The sequence below is a fragment of the Galeopterus variegatus genome, unplaced genomic scaffold, assembly GCF_000696425.1.
Source record: "Galeopterus variegatus unplaced genomic scaffold, G_variegatus-3.0.2 Scaffold9, whole genome shotgun sequence".
Lineage (NCBI taxonomy): Eukaryota > Metazoa > Chordata > Mammalia > Dermoptera > Cynocephalidae > Galeopterus > Galeopterus variegatus.
In genome coordinates, this window is record NW_007726120.1 from 815,939 (window position 1) to 839,987 (window position 24,049).

Sequence of the window (24,049 nt, forward strand, 5' to 3'; positions counted from 1 at the left end):
CAGGAGTGCTATAAAATGTCTTCATTTTAGCCAAAAGGTAATAAGTTTATTCATTCACTAAAGATTTTTGAATACCAGCAGTATGAACCAGGTACAGTGAAGAATTGAACATTAAATGCCCACAAAATGCTCATGATTTGGAGCATAGAAATTCACAAATGCAACTAAACATGGTGTCTTTCATATAAATAACAAGGACAAAGTGCTCCTGGAGTACAGAAAATATGGTCTAGTAAGATGTCGTGAATAAGGTGAGTTTGGGGCCTGTAGAGAATTCCCAAGGTAAACAAGACATAACAGAGAAAGGGTACAAGCAGAAGCAAGGAGGTATAATCCTATGTGTCATTTTTAAGGAACAGTGAATAGCCTAGTATGACTAAAGTGTAGTGTATATGGGATGGGGTGGCAGGGAACAATCCTAGAAAAGCATATTGTATACTGGTACTATATCCTTAATACATGGACAGTCATCAGAGTTTTTTTAAACAAGGAAGTGGTATAATTAAACCTGTATTTACAAAGATAATGCTAGTGGCAACATGGAGAACAGATTGGAGAGGAGAGATAGACCACAGGCTGCAGGGAACTGAAGTTGGGAGATTTAAGGAACAACGCATTGCTTGGAGACCCCATGGTCTCTTATATTTGCTTCAGTCTTTCTTGTTCTCTTCCTACTGGTTTACTTTACTTATACATCATCCCAATTCCTTAATGCAACTTACAAGACTTGTTATGATCTGGCCCCTGCCTGCCTTTCAAGTCTGGACCAACCGACTTTCCATCTGTGAGGAAAATGGGTAGTTTAGGCAGGCCCCCTTCCCTCAGGTCTGGCTGCGTGTGGTGTAGCACATCCTTTGTAAACATGTTGTGTGGGAGTAGGGTTAGTGCACATGCATGCCCCATGTATCTTTTTGGCTTGTTGCTATTTGTGTGTATTCTTTGGTGTGTGAGGCAGCGGCTCTGAACTGCTGGTCGGCAAAGCTTGCATCTAGAAATAAAGCCTATTATTTCTTCACCCATGGCTCCAAGGACCTTTTCTGTTACATAGCTTGTAGACCTGCATGTGAAGGGTTTGTGACCGAGTCTGGACAATGGGCTTGAGGGGTCTGAGCTCCAGCCCTAGCTCTACACCATCTATCACCAAGCTCCCACATGCTGTTTTTCCTTCTGTTATACTTATATTGTGAACTCCTTCCTGCCTCAGGGCATTTACACATCCAGGGTCTCATGCCTGAACTGTTCTTTCATTCCCCCTTTGCATGGTCAACTAATTATTTTTTAAGTTGCAGCTTGGCATTACTTCCTGAGGGATTCCTTCCCTGTATCCTCTTCTTTCAAAACATTCACACATGCATGCATAAGCATACACCACTCTCAGTTTTTTTATGTCCCTTAACCATCTTCTCCTTTGCTGTGAGGTCATCTAAAAAGAAAGCCTAGCCTAGATTTTTAAAATAATTACTCATGCAATTGTTTGCTTATTGTTACTCTCTTTCACCAGAAAAGTTTTGGACTGTGCATATGTTATTTATTGCTTTATGTGCTCAGTAAATATTTTTGAAAAAATGAACATGGCTACCAGTTTAAGAGCTACATGACACTAGTGCCCAGCACCAACTAGTTTTCGTCTTTGTATCTTTGAGACAGAGAGACAGGCAGAGAAGGAGGGAGAAGGGAAAAATTCTGACTGGTTTGGTCATCCTTGTATCATGTCTTCTTTGAGGACAGAGGCTGCAGGTATACTGGGTGTGATGCTCACTCAGCAGGAGCTCTGGACATTGGCAGATTTAGTGACACTGGGCTTGAGCATGACAGACACCCCAAAGTCTACTTAGCATGTTAGTAACCAGGCAGGTGGAGCTGAGAAATTCACATGTAGATGTGGAGAGGACATTTAAGAATAAAAAGCAAACTACACAGATGGAGAATGACTGACCAAGCAAAAATATAGGGCCAAAATTGTTTGGACTATATTCAGTGACTAGCTATGAGTCAACAGTACAATGCCATTTGAAATTTCAGTGACTGAAATGTGTTAATAGAAGGATATTATGTAGCTACTTTCCATAGTCATCATTTACCATAATGTATCTGTTCTAGGCTCCTTTACCTTAAAATGGTAGAAGAGAGAATGATTGGTGTTGATGTGAATAACAGGAATTAATACTGTCAAAAACCAAACCTATTAGAATAACTGAAAAAGAAAAATATTGCAAACAGATGTAATCTCTCTTTGATTTAAAAACAGTTGTTATGCATAGAATATTAATGCACCAGTTTTAATTACTCTATGGGACAAGAGGAAGTAGGGTTGACACGATCATAAGCTTGTGGGTAAGGACCATGTTACATGTATGTTCACCATTATTGCCCCAATGCCTACCATAATACTTGGCAAATAGGGAATGCTCGACTAATGTAAATTGAATGAATGAATGAAAGCATTGGTTATTTAGTGCCCACATGCATGTACTTCCGTAGAAATAATACCAAACAAATTAGGTGATATTTGAGTATCTATAATATGAGGCACTGTTCTAAGATATTCCCTATGTAAAACTCATTGGATATTCATAACGACCTGTTTTAAAATGTGGGTTTTATTATTATTCAAGTATGGTGAGACCAACAGATCAGGAGATGACTGCCGATGTTAAGATAGTTTGTTACTCACACTTCCCATGAGAAAGAGGAATGGCACACTCTACAGGGTCACACGGGAAAACACCAGGGTCAGTAAGGAAACAGAAGAGGCAAAGGGAAAGCATGGGCCACAGCTTTTATTATGGTTTTCTTGGGAAGGAATGGGCAAGGCAGGTTAAGCAAGCTGAGCAGGTTTAGGATTGGAATAATTTCTGTGGGTTCTGAGCTATAGGGATGGTCCCTAGAAGTTTGGTACCTGGCCCTAGGGTGATTTAGGGCTTGGGGAATAGTGTCCCAGACTGCAGGAGCCTGATAAAAGGAGGTGGGTAGGGGTATAAACTCAGATTGGTTGGTTTGCATATCAAAGATGTGCTTACAGGCAAATTATTTGTTATCTTTGGGAATTAGTTAACCCTGGGAGGGGCAGTTCCTTGTCAGATACACAAGGCTCAAGATGTCAAACATCATCAAATACATAAAATTAAAAGGAAATGATTAATACACAACCTCATGACGTAGGAATTATTATTATTGACATTTTCAGATGAGCATGGAAGCAGGGAGAGGCTAAATAACTTTCCTGAGGTAACACAACTAGCAAGTGGTCAAACTGTGATTCAAACCAGTTAAAATGGCTTCAGAGACTCAGTTCATAACTGTCATATTGTACTTTCCATATACATAGTGAGCAGTATCAAATAAGATAAAAAACCCTAAAAAATACAAGTACACACAGAACCAAGCAACCAATACCTGATTTAATAAAATCATGAATATAAATGCATTTAGTTCAGTGATTAAAATCTTGATGAGAAGTGAATGGGTCATTAGATGAGAGAAGAACTTTTACTTTTTTATTTGATGAGGAAGACTTCACAGATGATGATTGATGATGTATTATTATTTTTTTTTTTAGAATGAGAAGAAAGATACCTTCATGACAATAAAGACTATTTATATTTACATTTTCTAAACACCTACTTCGTGGTTTTGTGTTTTTTTTTTTTTTACATGAATTTTCCACCTTAGACATTGCACATGTGTGATAGAGAATGCATGTACGGTATTCTACCAAAACGTGTGAAATATTAAAATTCTGGTGGTAGAATAGTTACATGAATAGATAGATGGTGTCATAATGATAGACATACATACAGACAGATATATATGAGGTGCAGGGTTTTTGAGCACAATGGCCTGGCCTGGATTCCTCTGAACTCAGTGTTCCAAACACAAATTTCATCTTTATATAATAGCTCAGAAAGAAATATCAGAAATAAAATAGGCACTTAGAGAGGCTGAGATTAGCTCCTGATTGCAGTTTGGTTATTCAGCAGCCCAACATACTCCTTAGATCATCGTTCCCATGGTCTTTGTTCATTAGTTATACAACTGGGAGCTAACGGTTAGAATGGCCTAGCTGTGCTAAGGCCAAGCTCAAAGAACTTGGAAAGATGATGACAGGAGACAGTTAATATTTAAAGATAATAAAAGGAGCAAGGATTAATATTATAATAAAATGCCATTAAACTTTTTATATTGGATTAGCATATCTCTTTGTAGTGCTGGTGGTTCGTTTTATATCCCTTGATCTATAGTATGAAATTTGTTTCTCATGGGAGAACACTTCACAAAGCATACTAGAGTTAATTGCATTTAGCTACTATAAATTGTGAAATGAATGCACTTTAAATATTAGACTGTTCATACTACAGTCTTTTGCAGAAACTGAAAAGTAAAAGGGCTTATTCCCACATGTTTGTTTAAATTTTAATTGCATTTTAAAGAAACCCAGAAGCTTGTAGCCAAGATTTGCAGATATTGGAATCTAGGTCATTATACTAGTGCACAAATTCTATCTCTAGGACTGTACGAGAGCGGTTTACAAGAAATAATTTAAGTAACATTTTTTTCTATTGTTTAGCACATTAATAGAAATATTTCAGAGAATTATTATGCTAGGTAAGAAGATGGATTAGTCCTATACACCACATCCTGTGGATTATTTCTCTTTGGTGCCTGCTTGTGTGCAAGTGGTTTAAAACACATGATTCATTAATAATTGCTAAAGCTATTAATTGAAAATGTAGACTTTGAAATCGTTTCCTTTATATTACCCTATCGAAGTCTACAGCTTCTAGCTTCTGTCTTTATAATGAGACAACCCAGTTTGCCTGACTACTGTTTTGCTTTTATAAATATTTATGGAGTAAAAAGAGAATAAATTCAAAGAAGTTTCTTTCTTTTTTCTTATCTATGTTAGACCAAAGTGGATATGACCTATTATTTTAATTGCTTATTTTTTTAATACTTCTTTTTATATTCTTATTTACTCATGTGAGTGTCATAGGAGAGGCATAAGGGAGTGAATTTTCCTGAGTCCCCTGTTTACTGGGCAACATAATTTTTAGCATGTGACTAGGCAAAGTTGCACTATTATTTATTACGTGTTTAAGTTACTTGAAATTTTATACTTCTTTTCAGAGAGAATTTCAGTAAGCAGCAGGGCATTACATATTGTTAAATACATTTATAAAGGATTTTCAAAAATGTTTCTAATTTATGCCAGTAATGAACTACTCAATATGCACTATGTTGGGGTCATGTCCCAATTATCTGGCAACACATTTAAAATTAATCAACCAAAATTATCCATGAATATATAGTCATTAAATCAATGAGTATATATCTATTACTTGGAACTACAGAATGGTCATACTGTAGATGCCTTATTATATTTGCTGCAACAGAAATTTTTTTTTTTTGTCCTTTTTTGAGACCGGACGCACCGCGCTCAGCCAGTGAGCGCACTGGCGGCCATCCTTATATAGGATCCAAACCCGCAGCGGGAACGCTGCTGCCTTCCCAGCGCTGCACTCTCCCGAGTGCGCCACGGGCTTGGCCCTGCAACATAGATTTGTCATACCCTGTCCAATCACATTAGTAGCACCTAAGTAGCTCCTGCTCTCTGCCAATATCCTTTTTGAGAGGGCTTTGGACTGCATGGTGAAGGCTAAGGAGAGCTTGTGCTATGGTGGATAAAAACAGTGCTGAGTAAGGGTGGAGGAATTAGGCTCTGGAAAAAGGATAAGAAAAAGATAATTTATCTGGCACCAAAAAGGATATTTAATATTAAAAAGAAAAAAAAACTCATCTAAAATGTGAATCAACAGTTACAGAATGGTTTTAATAGATAGTAAGCTTGTGGCTGTTTTTGGAAGTCATTTATGTGATACTGAGTATTCCTAAAGTACCATGTTATTTTTATTTTGGGGTATGATGTTTATAGAGCAGTAAAAACATTCTGATTTGTTGTATGTCATTTTAACCATACATTGCTATTAAATCTATTTTTATTTTAACTTTGATTTAGTCTTATCTTTACCTTCCTACATTATCCTTCTCTCACTTATTCACCAGGAAATCAAGAGCTGACTATATCACTTTTATAGTTTCAGATAGACTTTAAATAATTGCCAATTTATTACATTAAAAATTAATATGTTTAATGAGGAAAGTTACTCTTTGGGTTTTATTATTTCAGGTGTTGTTCCTTGTTATTGGAATTATTCAACATTTCCAGGGGGCCAAGTTTAATTTCCAGTGTGAGTTCATGCAACTCAGATAGTTAATATACATATTTTCCTTCTGCAGAACTACAGGTAGAAAATGCCTAATGTGAGTTAGGGAAGGGACTAGTTAACCAGGATAAGATAAATCCATCAGGCTCAACACCTTTTTTGTCTAGAATCTGATGACAAAGAAGGCACCACATTCTTTCTTTACCTTCTGAAATGTTTTATCAATTCATCAAAAATATCTCTATTAAGTGGTGAAGTTTACACTTCCAAATAAACACCAATCTATGACTCTATTTTCAGTATTTTGCTTTGTGTGTATGTAGGTATGTGTGTGGGGGGGGGGTGACGTTAGTGTGAAGGAAGGAGGAGCTAATACAATGAGCTCAAATAAACTTAAAGGTTATATACAGTAAGATTTTTCATAATTAGTGGACAGTTCTTTTTTGAACACAAATCTAATCAGTACTTTCTCATAAACAGCATTCTTCTATTTATCAAAAAAAAAAAAAAAAAAGCAGAAAGCACTTTTAAAATTAGTATGTATAACTCATGGTCTAAAGCCTTAAAGGTTCTTTAAGTAAGTACATATTTGAAACAGTTAATGATGTAGTCTTGGGAGTTTTTGAGGAACATAAAATATTTAAAGGTATGTTGTTACTTATATCCATGTAAGTGCCATTAGTGAGAAATAATCTTTACTTGTCAGAAGTCAGGAAAACATATTTAAAATATTGCTATTTGACTTCTGGTTTCTGGTCCAGTATGTAAGGAGATTAGAAGTTGGTACTCTCTCTTAAAAAGTAAAAAGCTGGGGGAAAAAACTAGAAAATTAACAAGTCTTCTTAGATCTATAAGAGTTGAGGTCATAGGGCAAATTTCTGCCCCCCAAATTGGGGGCAGATAGATGGATACAGAGAATCACAACTCACAGGAACAGAAAACTACCAGCAGAAACCTCTGAGGGAACCAGTGCTGGTGTGGGAAAACCCGAACTGTAATTGAGGAATTATTGGAGATTCAGTGTGGACAGCTTTTAGAATTAAAAATATACAGGGGGACCCAGTCGTAGGATGGGTTGAACACTTTTGTAAATTTTATGTCTGGGAGCTCTACCATGTCCTCCCTTATAGTGAATATTGAAGAAAAAGCCCATTGTGTTTCAGGTAGGGGTGGGAGAAAATAAACCACTTTGAAATATACCAGAGCATTCTGTTCTTAACAATGCCTAACCTCAGGAGAAGTTATTTTATCAGAGCCTAACATTCTGGGGTTTTGTCAGAGTTTAATTGACCTGGGGGAAGGGAAATAACCAACTGCAGATCTTTCTAGCTATTCCGACCAACCTAAGGGGGTGGGGGTAGTGGTGGGAAACAGAGAAGCACTGGTGAAGTTCACAGTCCAAGGGAATAGGCTCACCGAGAGACTGAGACCTAATTATAAGACTACAGAATGCTTCTCCCCCGACACCTTACCACTACATTACTAAAGGTCTATTCACCACACTTTCTTTCACCCAGTACATCATGTCCACTTTTCAACACAAATTGAAACAAGGCATACTAAAAGGCAAAAAACAAATAAAGAAACAAAAACAGTTTGAAGAGACTGAACAAACATTAGAACCAGAATCAAATATGGCAAGAATGTAGAAATTATTACACCAAGAATTTTTTAAAACTATGATTAATATGCTAAGTACTTTAATGGAGAAGTAGACAACACATAACTGATGGACAATGTAAGCAGAGAAATGGAAATTTAAGAATGAATCAAAAAGAAATGCTAGAGATCAAGAACACTGTAACAGAAATGAAGAATGCCTGTGATCAGCTTATTAGAAGACTGGACACAGCCGAGGTAAGAATCTCTGAACTTGAGGCTATCTCAATGGAAACTACCAAAACTAAAAAGCAAAGAGAAAAAAAGACTGGACAAAACATCCAAAAACTATGGAACAACTACAAAAGATGTAAATATGTGTATTGGGAATACTAGAAGGAAAGGAAAGAGAAAGAGGAACAGAAAAAAAAAATATGAAATCAGTAATGCCTGAGAATTTCCCAAAATTAATGTCAGACACCAAACCATAGATCAAGGAATCACAGAGAACACTTAGCAGGAAAAATGTCAAAAAATCTACACCTAGCCATAATATATTTAAACTACAGAAAATCAAGGATAAAGGAAAAATCCTGATAGAAGCCAGAGGAAAATAGCACTTTACTTATAGAGGAGCAAAGATAAAAATTACATCTAATTTCTCCTCAGAAACTATGCAAGCAAGAAGAGAGTGGAGTAAAATAAAGTGTGAAGAGAAATAAAACACCAAACTAGAATTCTGTACCCTGCAAAATTATCTTTCAAAAGTGAAGGAGAAATGAATATCAGTAATGACACAAGGGATGTGAGGGAGGAATTAATAATATTTTGTTGTTATAAGATAATTTCACTACCTGTGAAGCAATATAGTAGTATTTGAAGGTGAACTTGGACTAGCTGTAAATGTATATAAACTCCAGGGCAACCACTAAAAAAAGTGAAATTGCAAAATATAATTGCTGTGCTAAGAAAGGAGACAAAATGGAGTCATATAAAATGCTCAATGAAAACTGTAAAGGCAGAAAAAGTGTGAAAGATAAAAATAGGAACAAAGAACAAGAGCAACAAATAGAAAACAGTAAGAAAGATGATAGACATTAATCCAACTACACCAATAGTTACTTTAAATGTTAATGCTCTAAATACAACAATGAAAAGACAACAATTGTTAGAGTGGATGAGAAGATAGGATCCAACTATATGCTGTCTACATTAAAGGTAAAGGGATGGAGAGTGATAACATGCTAACACTAATCCAAGGAATGCAGGAGTACCTATACTAATTTCAGACAGAGCAGACTTCAGAGCAAGGAAAGTTATCAGGGATAAAAAGGGGCATTGAATTATGATAAAGGGGTCAATTCTCCAAGAACATGTAGCAATCCTTAGTTCGTATGTGCCTATAAACAACGCATCAAAATCAATGAGGCAAAAACTGATGGACTTGCAAGCAGACCTATGTAAATCTACTATTAGATAGTTGAAGATTTCAACACCTCTCTATCAGAAATGAACAGATCCAGCAGGCAGATAATTAGTAAGGACATAGTTGAACTCAACACCACCATCAATCAACTGAATATAATTGACATCTATAGTATATTCAATGACAGAAGAATACACATTATTCTCAAGCTCATGTGAAATTTTCATCAGGATAAGCACATCCCAGGTCATAAAACATACCTTAACAAATTTAAAAGAATAGGAATCATGCAATTTTTGCTTTCAGACCACAGTGGAATTAAACTAGAAATCAATAATAGAAAAATAACTGGAAAATCCCAAAATACTTTGAAATTAAACAGCACACCTCTAAATGATGAGTCAAAAAAGAAATCTCGGAAGTTAAAAAATATTTTGAACTAAATAAAAAAAAAACACAACTTATCAAAATTTGTGGAATACAACAAAAGCAGTGCTTAGAGGGAAATTTGTAGGATTGAATGCATGTATTAGACAAGAAGAAAAATGTAAAATTAATAATCTTAATTTTCATCTTAGGAAACTAGAAACAGAAAAGCACATTAAACCCAATGTGAGTAGAAGAAAAGAAATAAAAATTAGAGCAAAAACGAATGCAAGTGAAAATAAGAAATCAACAGAAAATCAATGAAACCAAAACTTGGTTCTCTGCAATAATCAATAAAATTGAGAAGACTATAGGCAGGCTAAGAAAAAGAGAGAGAGAGAGAGAGAAAGAGAGAGAGAGAGAGAGAGAGAGAGAGGACACAAATTACTAATATCAAAAATGAAAAAGGGGTCATCATCACAGATCCCATGGACATTTAAAAGGACAATAGAGGAATATTATATACAACTCTATGCCCACAAATATAATGACCTCAGTGAAATGAACCAATTGCTTGAAAGACACAATCTGCAAAAATTCATATGAGAAGAAATAGACAATCTCAGTAGAATTATACCTACTGGAGTAATCGAATAAATAATAAATAATTTATAATTTTCCAAAACAGAAAGCACCAGGCTCAGATGTGTTCACCTGTGTACTGTATCAAACCTTTAAGGAGGAAATTACACCAAATCTCTACAGTCTCTTCCAGAAGATAGAAACAAAGGGAATACTGCCAAATTCGTTCTAGGAGGCCAGCATTACTATTATATTAAAATCCTAAACAAGGACATTACAAGAAAAAAAAAACAACAAAAAACTACAGACCAATATCTCTCATAAACATGGATACAAAAATCTTCAACAAGATGTTGGGAAATTGAATCCAACAATCTATATAAAAATTATACACCATGATCAAGTGGGATTTATTCTAAGTATATAAAGTTGGTTGAACATTCAAAAATCAATTAATATAATAGATCATATTAGCAGGTAAAAGAAGAAAAATCACATGATCCTATCAATAGATGCAGAAAAAACATTTGACAAAAATTCAATGGCCACTTATAATAAAAACTTTTAGCAGACCAGAAATAGAAGGGAACTTCTTCAACTTGATAAAGAACATTTATTAAAAAAACCCACCAAAACTACCATATTTAATGATGATAAACTTAAAGCTTTCCTACTAAGGTCAGGAACAAGACAAGAACATTCCTTCTCAACACTGTTTTATAACATCATATGAGTACTGAAAGTACTGGCTAATGCAATAAGACAAGAAAAGGCAACAAAAGATATACAGACTGGGAAGGAAGAAATAAAACTCTCTTTGTTTGCAGACATGATTGCCTGTGTAGAAAATCTGAAAGAATCAACAACAACAACACAAATCTCCTGGAACTAAAGAATTATAGCAAGGTTGAAAGATACTTTCCTTTGTACCAGCAATGAACAAGGGGAATTTGAAATGAAAAATGTGTTACCATTTACGTTAGTCCTCTCCAGGAATGAAATACTTAAGTTTAAATCTAAAAATTTTTCTGCAAGATCTATATCAGTTAACTTCTAATTAAAGATATATTTTTTTAAAATACCATATAATTGGAGAGATATTCCATATTTATGGATAGAAAAACTCAATATTGTCAAGATACCAGTTCTTCTTAAGTTGATCTATAGATTCAACACAATCCCAATCAAAATCCAAACAAGTTATTTTGTGGATATGGATAAACTGATTCTAAAATTCATCGGGAGAGGCAAAAGGCCAATACAAAATCGAAGGAAAAGAACAGTGTCAGAGGATCACCACTACCTGACTTTAAGTCTTATTATAAAGCTACAGTAATCAAGACAGAGTGGTATTAGTGAAATAATCAATAAATAGATCAATAGAACAGAATAGAGAGCCCAGAAATAGACCCAAATAAACATAGTCAACTGATCTTTGACAAAGGAGCAAAAACAATACAATGGAGCAAAGATACTCTTTTCAACAAATGGTGCTGGAAGAACTGGACATCCACATGCAAAAAAATGAATCTAGACACAGACCTTACACCTGTCATAAAAATTAACTTAAAATGCATTGCAGACCTAAATGTAAAATTCAAAACTGTAAAACTCCTAGAAAATAACTCCTAGAAGACCTTAGATATGATAATGACTTTTTAGATACAACACAAAAGGTATGACCCCTGAAAGAAATAATTGATAATCTGAACTTCATTAAAACTAAAAACTTCTGCTCTTGAAAGACAGTGTCAAGAGACTAAAACAAACCACAGACTATGTGAAACTATTTGCAAAACACACATCTGATAAATGACTGTTATCCAATATATATATATATATATATATATATAAAACTCTTAAAACTCAACAATGAGAAAATGAACAACCACATTAAACAGGCAAAAAACCTGAACCAACACCTCACCAAATAAGATATACAGTTGGTAAATAAACATATGAAAAGGTGTCCAATGGCATATATCCTTGGGGAATTACAAATTAAAGCAACAATGAGCTACCACTACATGCCTATTAAAATCACCAAAATCCAAAACACTGATAACACCAAATGCTGATGATGTCATAAAGCAATGGGAACTTTGAGTCATTGCCAGTGGGGATGCAAAATGGTACAACCACTATGGAAGACAATTTGGCAGTTTCTTACAGAACTAAACATATTCTTTCCATGTGATCCAGTAATCATGCTCCTTGGTGTTTACCCACCTGAACTGAAAACTTATGCCCACACAAAAACCTGCACATGGATGTTTATAGCAGCTTTATTCATAAGTAAGTGCCAAAACTTAGCAACAATCAAGATGTCCTTTTGTAGGTGAATGAATAAGTGAATTGTAGTACATTTGGACAATGGAATATTATTCAGTGGTAAAAAGAAATGAATGATCAAGCCATAAAAAGGCACAGAGGAACTTTAAATGCATATCACTAAGTAAAAGAAGCCAATCTGAAAAGGTTATATATTGTATAATTCCAACTATATGACATTCTGGAGATGGCAAAACTATGGACACAGTAAAAAAAAAAAAAATCAATGGTTTCCAAGTGTCAGGTAGGTGGGAGGAATGAATAGGTAGAGCATAGAGAAATTTTAGGGTTGTGAAATTATTCTGTACAATACTATATTGGTGGGACATGTCATTAGACATTTGTCCAAATCCATACAATGTGTACCACCAAGACTGAACCCCTTAATATTTGACAAAGTTTGGAAATGTTGTCCCTCCAAAGCTCATGTCAAAATCTTATCCCCCATGTGGCAATGTTGGGAGCAATTTCGGTCATAGGGGGTGGATCCCTCATGAATAGATTAATACCCTCCCTGGAGGGCGGTAGTGGGTAGTGAGTCTTGCTCTGTTAGTTCCCATGAGAGCTGGTTGTTTAAAAGGATGCTGGCCCCTCCCCCTCTTGCCATGTGATCTTCTTGGACCTGCTGCCATTTTCCACTATGAGTAGAAGCAGCCTGAGGCCTGCACCATATGCAGCTGTCCCCAGATCATGAGCCAAGTAAACCTCTTTTCTTTATAAATTACCAACTCTCAGGTATTCTGTTATAGCAACACAAAAACAGACAAATACAATGTTAATTATAGATTCTGGGTGATAATGATGTATCAGCGTGTGTTCAAATATACCACTCTGGTGGGGTATGTTCATGTGAAGGAGGACGTGGGGTGAAGGGGACAGAGGGGTACATGGGATCTCTCTGTATGATCTGTTCAATTTTACTCTGAATCTAAAATTTCTTCAAAAAAATAAAATTTATTAATTTAGGAAAATATATTATTCTTTTAACTTTTCTAATACCAAGCTGATACTCTATACAACCGTGAAATAAAAAAAAAAATGATTTGACAGCATTTCCTATAGCCCCTTAGAGAAGGAAGATGTAACTCCAGGAGCTTTTGGATTAACAAGCATGTACGCATTTATAAAAGTATAACTGCATGAACTCTTGAAGTGTTAATTCTCTTCCCCTAGATTCACACAGAACTGGATACTGTATCTATTTGCCATGGCAATGCTATCTTGATGAAATGTGGGCTCCTTATCAAAATGAGTCATGCTTCTGGTAGTGACAATATGACTCTCTTCCCAGAGCACTGAAGCAACTGATTCTTGGGTTAGGAAAAGAAGGAATGTTTCATGAGTGTGTGGGTTGTAAACAGAACAAAGGGGTTATCTGCAATTCAGACTAAAAATAAATTGCAGATTAGCAACAGCGTTCTCACTAAGGCCCTGCTCCAGAAAAGTTTCATGTAAAATCTGTGTTTGAAATTTTCCTAAAGAAGAATCCAAGCATAACACAGAATAGCACCTTTTTAAATATCTTTCCCTAATTACTTAATGGTTCCCTGCCCCACAGCCTATTATTGGTAGACTTAATCTTCCACACCATTTAATAATAAGATTGTAAAAATTTCCTGAGGATGTTGTTACAGAACATTGTGTCCGGACCCAAGGAATTAAATTTACTTTCCAGCCTGGAACTAACAGTGACACTCTTTGCAGACATGCTGTCAACCTAAGAAGGACATTGTTATTAATATGAAACAGGGGTTTATTATTTAGCTTTCTTGCCTGGTGAAAATAGAACACAGTAAAAGGTAAAATTTCTGTTAACATCTGTTAACAACTCCATCACCTAACACTCTGTGTTTCTGTGTATAAATATAAATTGTGAAATCTTCATGTATAATTAGTTCAAAGAGGTTGATATTTATAAACAGAATTGTTAAATGCAACAAGATGAAGTACTACTACGGGTGTGCCTCTGACATATGGCCGTCAGAACACTCCACACTGAATATATTTGTGATTTCTTTTATGATGCTATCTGCAGATGAGGTTTGATAGGTTCATTTCCGATTCTGGGTCGCCGCTGCCTGTCATGTGAACTTTTACCTCATAATGAATGGTAAACAAGCAATGATTGTGCATGTGGCATATAAAATGACGTTTTATTTTAGGGCAGTGGCTATCAGATTTTTTGATATCAGAACTCTTCCACTCTTAAAAACTACTGAGAACCCCAATGTGTTTTTTGTTTATGTGAGTTATATTTATCGCTATTTACTATATTAGAAATTAAAACTAAGAAATAATTTTAAAATATGTTCTTATTAACATTTTAAAATAACAATCAAATCATTACAGGTAACATAAATAACATATTTGTGTGTTTGTGAAAAACAACTCATTTTCCAAAACAAAGAAAATTCAGTAAGAGTGACACTGCTTTACATTTTTGCCAATCTCTTTAATGCCTGAATTAATTGAAGACAGCTGGATCCCCATATCTACTTCTTCATACAATCTATAGCAATATGTCATTTTGGCTGAAGTGTATGAGGAAAATATAACTTCACATAGATAAGTAGTTGAAAAAGGGAGGAGTATTTTAACAGCTTTTCAGATAATAGTGGATATTGTTCTTTGATACTACACTGAAACTTGACAACTGGGACTTTCTTAAAAGTTGCAATGTGAAATCTGAAACCCTATCAACAAACTTTGCATACTCTGTTGCATATAAAACTTTGAATGGGTCTTAACTCGTGATTTTTTTACCATCATGGATTGGTCAGTTGGAAAATATTGCTTCACTGATTTCTGCAGATCTTCCAAATGTTAACACATTTCATTATGCAATATCAAAAAATTACATTTATTAATATCATCATTGAATTCATCAGAAGTTTTCAAGTATTGGGAAGCTGTCAAGATACAAGTATCCAAAATTTTTATTTTTGCTTGAAAGCTTGAATTTTATCATTGGCAAAAATACTGTTGGTTGTTTTTCTTGAAGTGAGTTATTTATTTCATTTTCAAAAAAATGCCTGTCAAACACTCAAGTCTGAATAACCATAGCTTGTCTGTCAGTTGTTCTTTCAAGTAAAAATGGTGTTCCAAGAAAAATGCAGCTAGTTTATCTCACAGCTCAATCACCAATTGCTTTTCCTCAAGTGGCAGGTATAAAGGAGAAGGGTTTTTGTGTGCTCTGTCGCGCAACTCAAAATGCGTGCACTTAATGGTCAAGATTTTATAATATTAACAGTTTTTACTGCTTCATTTAGCACGTTTTTAAATGAAATAGGATTAAAATGTGTGGCAGTAATAATATAATGCCTTGTCATACAGCTTGGTGTCACTGCGTTGATTCAGGCTAAGACATCAGCAATTTTACCCACCAGTGCTTCTGTACCATCAGTGCAAATGTCAACATAGTGATAAAAGCAAATGACATCTTAGTATCATTATGAAAATAGTTTTGACCTTGTTGACCCTCTGGAGAGGTGTCATGGATCCCTAAGGTTCTGTGGATCCAAATTTGAAAACTGCTGCTTTATGCATAGTCATCACAGCTATAATCAACAGATCAAAGGTTTTATCTGCTGCTCTCCAAATCCTGGCTTTACCACTCAGTAAGCAGTATTCAGGTTATCTGTTTCTGGACAACAAACCAACTCAAAAATTAGTGGCTTAAACAGCAATTTATTATTACCTCTCATAATTCTGTGAGTTGATTTACTTGAGAAGAGAGGCTTTTACTTGAGGTTTTTAATGCAGTTGTAGTCAACATTGGGGGCCAGAGTCATCTAATGGCTTTCTCACTCTCATGTCTGTCTGTGGCAGTAGGACTGTAGGGTGATTAGGAATCTTTCTCTCAGTAGGGCCTTTCCACTCGGCTAGCTTGGGCTTTCTCACAACACGATGATCTTTGGGTAGCTGATTTTCACACAAAGAGGCTGGCTTTCCTCAGAGAGAGTGTTCCAAAGATAGGAAATGAGAGCCCATGTTAAGAAATTGGCACAATATCCCTTCTGTTGTAATCTATTGGTCAAAGCAGTCACAGAACCCATCCAGACTCAAGGGAAGGGAACATAGACCCACTTCTCAATGGGAGAGTTAAAGGAATTTGTGACCATCTTTAATCTGCTACAAATAATGTGACCCTGAAAAAACATGTTTCAGTGTATTTTTTCCTTCACTAACCTTAGTGAATCTTAAGGATGAGTCTGGCTAAATAAGCACCTCTCCCTCTAGGTCTCATTCAACACTTACTTCCAAGGCTAAAATCTCTGACTTTTTGCCAACTGGCAAGGCAGCACCCAGCCTCTACTGAAGAATTCTCTTTCAAAAATAGAATTTTAATGATAATATCATTTGTATGAGTAGTAATAGTAGCTCTAATTTTCAAATTCGCCTTTATTTAAGTAGTGAAAGAAAACCACAATTGTTCAAGAAAACGTCCCATCAATTAAGTCATCTTAAAAATTTGTTTCAAGAATATATAGTTTCCTTCTTAACAGTCTCACCAGTTATAATACTGTCTTCCATTATTCGAAAAGTAGCTAATAAAACTTTTATTTAGATGCCAATCTTTCTGCATTCACAATTAGCCAGAAACCATCTCTAGGTGTGTATCCCACTTCTGGGTGCTTAAGTCTCTTACCAAGAGATCCCTCACACTCAGCAAGTTGTTAATTAAGATAACAGGAGTAATGAACTTGAAGAAAGAAAAAAATTCTCTTAGAAGATTGGTTCTACTTAGCTAGTGGCTTGGGGTGGACTTCTATTTTCTAAGAATGTGTTGTGGTCTCCCTTAAAAATATAATAGACCTTAGACAACTTCATTTTCTGAGACTAGGTATGTGCAAACATCTTGGGGAAAATTCTTGTTTGGTTGTCATAGTAACCTCATGTATATACTGTATACAACAGGGTGAATCTAAATAAATCAAATTGATCTAAATTGAAATTTAAGTTTCTGTTTTAAAAGCTAAATTTTATCTTATATTTTCCTTCAAAAATTGCATAATTAATTAGTATTATTTTAATGTACATTCATTAAGATGCAGAGATAAAGCAGACTTTATTTCACAACACATAAGCTATGCACTTGGAAGCATAATTTATCTTACTTAATATTTTGTCAAATAAATTATATAGCATTATGAGAAAACTGAAAGATGCAGCATAGTCTAGTGTTTAAAACTGTGGGTTCAAGATTCACCTGGGTTTAAATACCTGTCCTGCCTCCTAGTAGTTATGTGATCTCTGTTCATTTCCTAAACTGAAGCCTCAGTCTCCTCTATGAAGAGGGAGTAAAAACTCCTCCCTCATAAGGTTGTTGTGGGAATTAACTGACATTATTCGTACAAAGCATCATGTACTTTATATGAATTCTAAGCCTATAAATGTTGGCTAAAAATTAAAACACTAAGATATTTGGAGTTGAAAATTTAGCAATCCAATTTAGCAATATTATCAGAGATACTTTTTTCCTTTCTTGTGTACTATTAAAATAATCATTGCCGGAACAGGAAGCATTTTAATATTTAATTTGGCTAAAACCATAAACTTAAGTACGCTGAATACATTTCTTCATCAGCAAATTGTGCATAATATTTCATCAAAATAAGCATGCATAGTTGAATACATATTCTGTGTGTGTGTTTCCTGAGGACCCTCATCACAAGGATTTTTTAAAGTTAGAAGCATAAAATAAACATGAAAAAAATACAATAAATAACTATTGTAAGCCTGTTGGTGCTAACATTACCAATTGTTTTAAATCCCTACCCATAAATACCCTCACATACATATGTATTTTTGTCTATGTATGTTTCTATAATGTAAAGGCATAAATTATTTGTATATCTCTTTACCCAACACTGATTCTAAAGTAATATTGTTTTTATTTATCTATTTATTGATATGTATTAATTATACATGTTTATGAGGTATAGAGTTATATTTCAACCCATGTACACAATATTCTTCCTTGCAAAAATTAATCATTTCTTTATGATGAGAGCATTTGAATTCTCTTCTAGCCAACTGAGAACATAAAATGAATTATTGCTAACTATAGATGCCTATTACTAATGTGGACCACCAGAATTTATTTTTCCTATGTAACTGTGATTTCATAACCCTTATTATTTTATTACCTGCCTTTTCTTACTGAACAATATATGCTACCACGAATTTGCATTGTTTCGATATCCTTCGAAACAACATAATACGTATACAAGATTAATCATTGTGATAGTGTTTACAGTAGAAGAAAGGAAGCTAATTATTCTAAGATTTTTAAATATCAAAAGTAGAGTTATAAAACAATTTAGTAACCTCCTCTTCAAATGTAAACTCTTTACACTGGCTTATCATTCCTGCCTTGGTTGGATTCAAGATTATCTTTCCCTTCATTCATTCATTTGGTCTGTTTGGTGGTCACAAAATATCTTTTATCTACTCTTTGCCAGGCCTCTGTTAGGTAGTCTGTTCCCTCAAATAGCTTTTCTGTTCCCATAGCACTCTGCACTTTCATAGCCTTATCATACAGCATTGACATTGTCTATTAGCTTCTCTGTGCTTCCTGTTAGTGGTTAAACTCCGTGAGAGTAGACAGTACCTATGAGCATATTCTTCCTCCATGTTGTTTTCTTAGGATTTAGAACAGTGCCAGGCACAGTAGGTGTGCAATAAATGTGATAACTGTGAATCAATGGATTATCTTGGCTGCATTTTGTTTTCACCTTTCCACTGTTCCTCTTGATGTACTTGTTTCATTTTTTACTGCATGTGTTTAATTATTTCTTGTGTGTGTGTCAGTGCTGCCTGACCCTAATTGGATAAGACATTGTCTATTTAATCAATCTTTTCTGGTGTCCAGAACATAATTGTCAGTGTGATCAGGCCTTTAAGCTCAGAATAAATTGTTCTGAAGTTAAGTTATTTTAAGCTCAGGGGCAGGAACTACAAAGTTTTTTTTTATTATAGTCTCATACCTTTTGATTTTCTATATAAAAAGATAATCAATAAATATCAAGTAATATAAAATATGACTTAAGGGAAAATATTGACTAAAGATACCAGTGGAATAGCCAAGGTGTCTGATAGCTTTAAAAAGACAGTATACTGAACAGGGCTTGAATTTTGGTAGGTTTTGACACGAGCCAGACCTGGATTTGTATGTTGGTTCTGCCACGGACTTTGTGATTCTGAGCCTCAGTTTATCCATTTTTAAAATAAGGTTAATTGTAAAATTTACATCATTGAGGTCTCATGAGGGATAAATAGGATATGATTTTATAAACACCGAGCACTTGGTAGAGTGATTTTTAATAGTTGTTTTTTACTATTTTCCTTCTGACCAATTTATAGTTGTTAAGATAAAATAGGAGATTCTTTACATTTGTATATTATGCCTGCATATTTATTGGCTTATTTTCTTCTCCCCCCAAAATAAAAAAAAAGATTTTGTTAAGTAAATGTAAAAGCCTCTGGATCTTTATAATTCTGCACAAATAGGAGCACATGCATTAAACAAATGAACTTTATGTTGCAGCTTCCAGGGAAGGAGGAATTTGGAAACTGGACCAGAGAGTCAGGAGAATACAGCTCTGAATATAGCCTGCTTTCAACTGGCTGGCCACTAAGAAGTTCAATTCCTCAATGAGTTGTAGAAAGTACTATTTAAGTTAAGGAGCATTGGCCACTTTAAACTGAAATGCAGGATACACTTTTTTTTTTTTTTTTTTTCTCTTTTTATCTTTTTTCGTGTCCGGCAACGGATCGCAACCCTCAGTGTCGTGCCCGTACCGGACCGGGACCGGCAACGGGATCGCAACCCTTGGTGCTGCACCCGCACCTCGCTCAGCCAGTGAGCGGGAACCGGTCTGTATGTGGGATCCGAACCCTCGGCGGGAGTGCCACCGCGCTCCCAAGCGGCGCACTGTAGCAGTGCGCCACCGGGCCGGCCCCAGGATACACTTTTTTATTTTATATGAAATGATTGCTTTTCAAAGCACAATGTTTAAAGTTGAAAATGAAATCTTTTAAAACACGTATTTTATTTTTTAAAAAAGCAGTATTGAAAGGACAAAAAAAAAGCAGTATTGATTCATATTATTTGGAGTGGAGACTACAGTTGGGAATGAGTTGTCCTAAAACTTGGTACTTGCACTCTACCACTACAATTGCCATGCAAATGAGGGAATTATAGCTAAAAATATTTTTTGCATATGTACAAACAAAAAATGTATCCCAATTCCAGTGTTCAGATTTCTGTAGCACACTCTGTTTTATAATTACTTAAAAATAGTATCTGGGAGAGTTGATTAAGTTCCACTATTTTATTCCTTGTATGATAACTACAAACTAAGAAATCATTGAATATTTGAAGCTGGGTTAATTTCTTGCAGTAAAATTTGAAATTGAGAGGGAAAAATTACACATGCACAAACACACACACACCCCTACGTATATATTTGAGATCTGGGGGAGGCCAAATTTATTCTCTTTACTCACAGACACAACTGGACAATAACGGTCCTTTGCTGGAGCAAAGTTGGTCTACAAGGATTACTACTCTCATAGCAAATCTAAATGTCTCTGCAAATCCAGACCTAGAGTCTATAAGGCGGAAACGATGTCTTCATAGTTCTTTTTACTAAAACCCCTAACAGGGACTTCACTCCTCCTCCCCTGGGAGGAGTAAGAAGGTGAACATAGGCTAGAAATATTCTTTCCATATGTTTCTCTAAGGGAGAATGGGTTGGAATTTTCCTCCATGAAAACATGAGGAACATGTGTGTGTGTGTGTGTGTGTGAGAGTGTGTGTGTGTGTGTGTGTAGAGAGAGAGGTATTGCCTGCCACTATTGTGTAATAATTTTTAAATTTAATCTCTCTCTCTATTGGGGTATATATAAACATATATACATATATTTTGACTTTAATGTCTACATATACGCCCACACACTCCTTATGAGAGAGAAAGAGGGAAAGAGAGAATAAAGAGAAAACAGAAGGAAGCTTAAAGCTTCAAGGTGAAAATTTAGGGTAGTCATAAAGTCCAGGGCGATGGACAGCAATGTAAAAGAACATCAACTGATTTGCTGACAATAAATTGCCATCATTTCTATTTATCTTTGATCTTTTACTGTCATATTAATATTATGATATATCATGTTATATAACCAAAGTCATGAATAACTTAAATACTGATCCATGACATGACTCTTTAGAATGTTAGGCAAGTATGGGTACTCCCTAAAAAGCACATCTTGCTTTTTTTATATAGCTTAAGATCCATTTTTGCATAACATTTATTCATTTCTGGTTTGCAATCCATGTTTTTTCCAGAAAGAATTGGGGTGGCATTATATTATAATTTCCAGTGTTTATATGCTTGATTGTGATCTCAGAAACTAGAGGGATAAATTTCGTCAGTGAATAAATATATTTTCTTATTTAAAGATCAAAAATTTCATCCATATATATCCATCACCTATTTTTTTAAGTACACTGGTAACTTTAGGGTTGTATGCAGTTCAGGTTTATTGAATAATGCATAAACCAAAATATTCACAGTATTTTTCTATAAGGACTTAAAAAGATATTCAAGAATATGATTGTGTTAATTTTCTTCTAGAAGTTTTTTAAAGGGCAGTAGCTTGTAATAATTAAATAATAAAAACTGTTACATGTAAGTATATCATTTATTAACTTTTTGCATTTACTTTTTTTTTCTGTTTGCATTCTCTGCTGAAGGATACAGGATGTCAACATAAATTAAAGATGTCACCATAGATTTTCTAGACGAAGTAGCTGTGCTTTGAATTTAATAAAACCGCAGAATAAAGAAAGGTTATTGATACTCATGTAGACAAATGAAATATAAAGAATACTATTAAATATCACTGGCTCACATCTTCACTTTTAATTACTTTAAAAATCCAGTTGAATTAATTTGCTCTATTTTATAATATAAATAGGTCACCTTTATAAAATAGAAGAGGTCCTTTACAAGTACTAACAGACTACGTATTTCTATTTGTGTTTGTTTTAGTCCTTCTTTAAGAAATTTGCTAGCTTATGCTTCTCTCTCTGTACTCCTGACTGGTATTTAATGACTGGAAGATTTCAGAAACAACAGTGGAAGGTTACTTTCTTAAAGAATTTGAACATTCTTGTTATGATGTTGTTTACTCATTACAAATAGCCATTTGTTATCATATAGAAAGATTGAATTAAATTGGAGTTGTAGTAGCTTTGCCTTTATTGAGCCTTAAAAGAATAAAATGGCTTTTCTAAAAACAGCTCTGTGATCTATTTAAATTTTAGCTAAGTAAATAGGTGATTAAAGAGTTTCCTTAGTGTCTCTAATATCACTCTGTCGGGGTGTGTGTGCAGAAGGGGGGTGGTGCTGGTATTCTTTTTCCTTTTTCTCTTTCAGTGCACTGGGTCATTGCTTGTGTCCACCGCCAGCAGTAAAACGGCCCACTATTGTGTTCCCACGCTTGCTCCCAGACCGCCCTGCTGCTTCTGCTCTCAGGGTAGAAGAGGCGGCCTCTCCGGTCTCCATGACAACCGGGTGTCCTCCGGGAAGCGGCTCGCAGCTAAAAACCTTCTGAGAGCGGGGGAGGGGCCGCTTCCGAGGAAAATCTCACCTAATTTGCCCTCTCACCTGCGCTCTTTGCTAAATTGTCTCTCTAATACCTGTTTTTACGTAATGCTGTGATCCAAAAGCCGCATACCCCAAACCTTAAGTTTAAACAAACAAAAAAACCACATCATAAGGATTTTTTAGCATCTGGCACAGTGTCACATCCCCTTCCCCCATTTTTGTGTTAACTTTGTCTCTAGTTCTCCAATCCCCTGAAATGATTTTAAATATTAATTACCATTAGAAAGCCGAACACCCTTAGTGTGGCAATATCGTTCCCAGATATATTGTGAAATTTGAAAGGAAAAAGATTTTCTCTGCTTTGCGCATAAGCAAACTTACTAGTATAATTTTAAATAGCATAAAAAAAAAATCCACTTTGCCATCAGACAACATAGATGTATATCATCTATATTATAAAAACCTAAATTTACCAAGTTAATTCCTTAGGGGGTGAGGAGTTGATTTATAATTGCCACAAATTCTCAGCAATATTTTACACATAGACTTAAAAAACAAAAAACAAACAAAAATTTCTGTTCCCAGAAAATAAGCATTTGCTGTTTTGCTCTGTGGCTATACCTGTTAATGATAGTGTGCTGCTACAATTATCTTCCCTCTGGTGTCCATGCTTTCCCTCCTAGCAGTCTCTTACAATTTGTGGCTTCAATTAGCATCTGAACCAAATGAATTACATTCTGTTTCATGGGTCCCAGGGACCCTGTCCTGGCCTTGCGTGGTGGCATTACAAAGTGAATTTAGGTAAGCCAGAACTACATTTCCCAGAATTCCCTTTCTGTTACGCCTTTGTCTTAGCCTTACCCACGGAGCAGAACGGAAGCAACCGCCATATATATATATATATATAATGA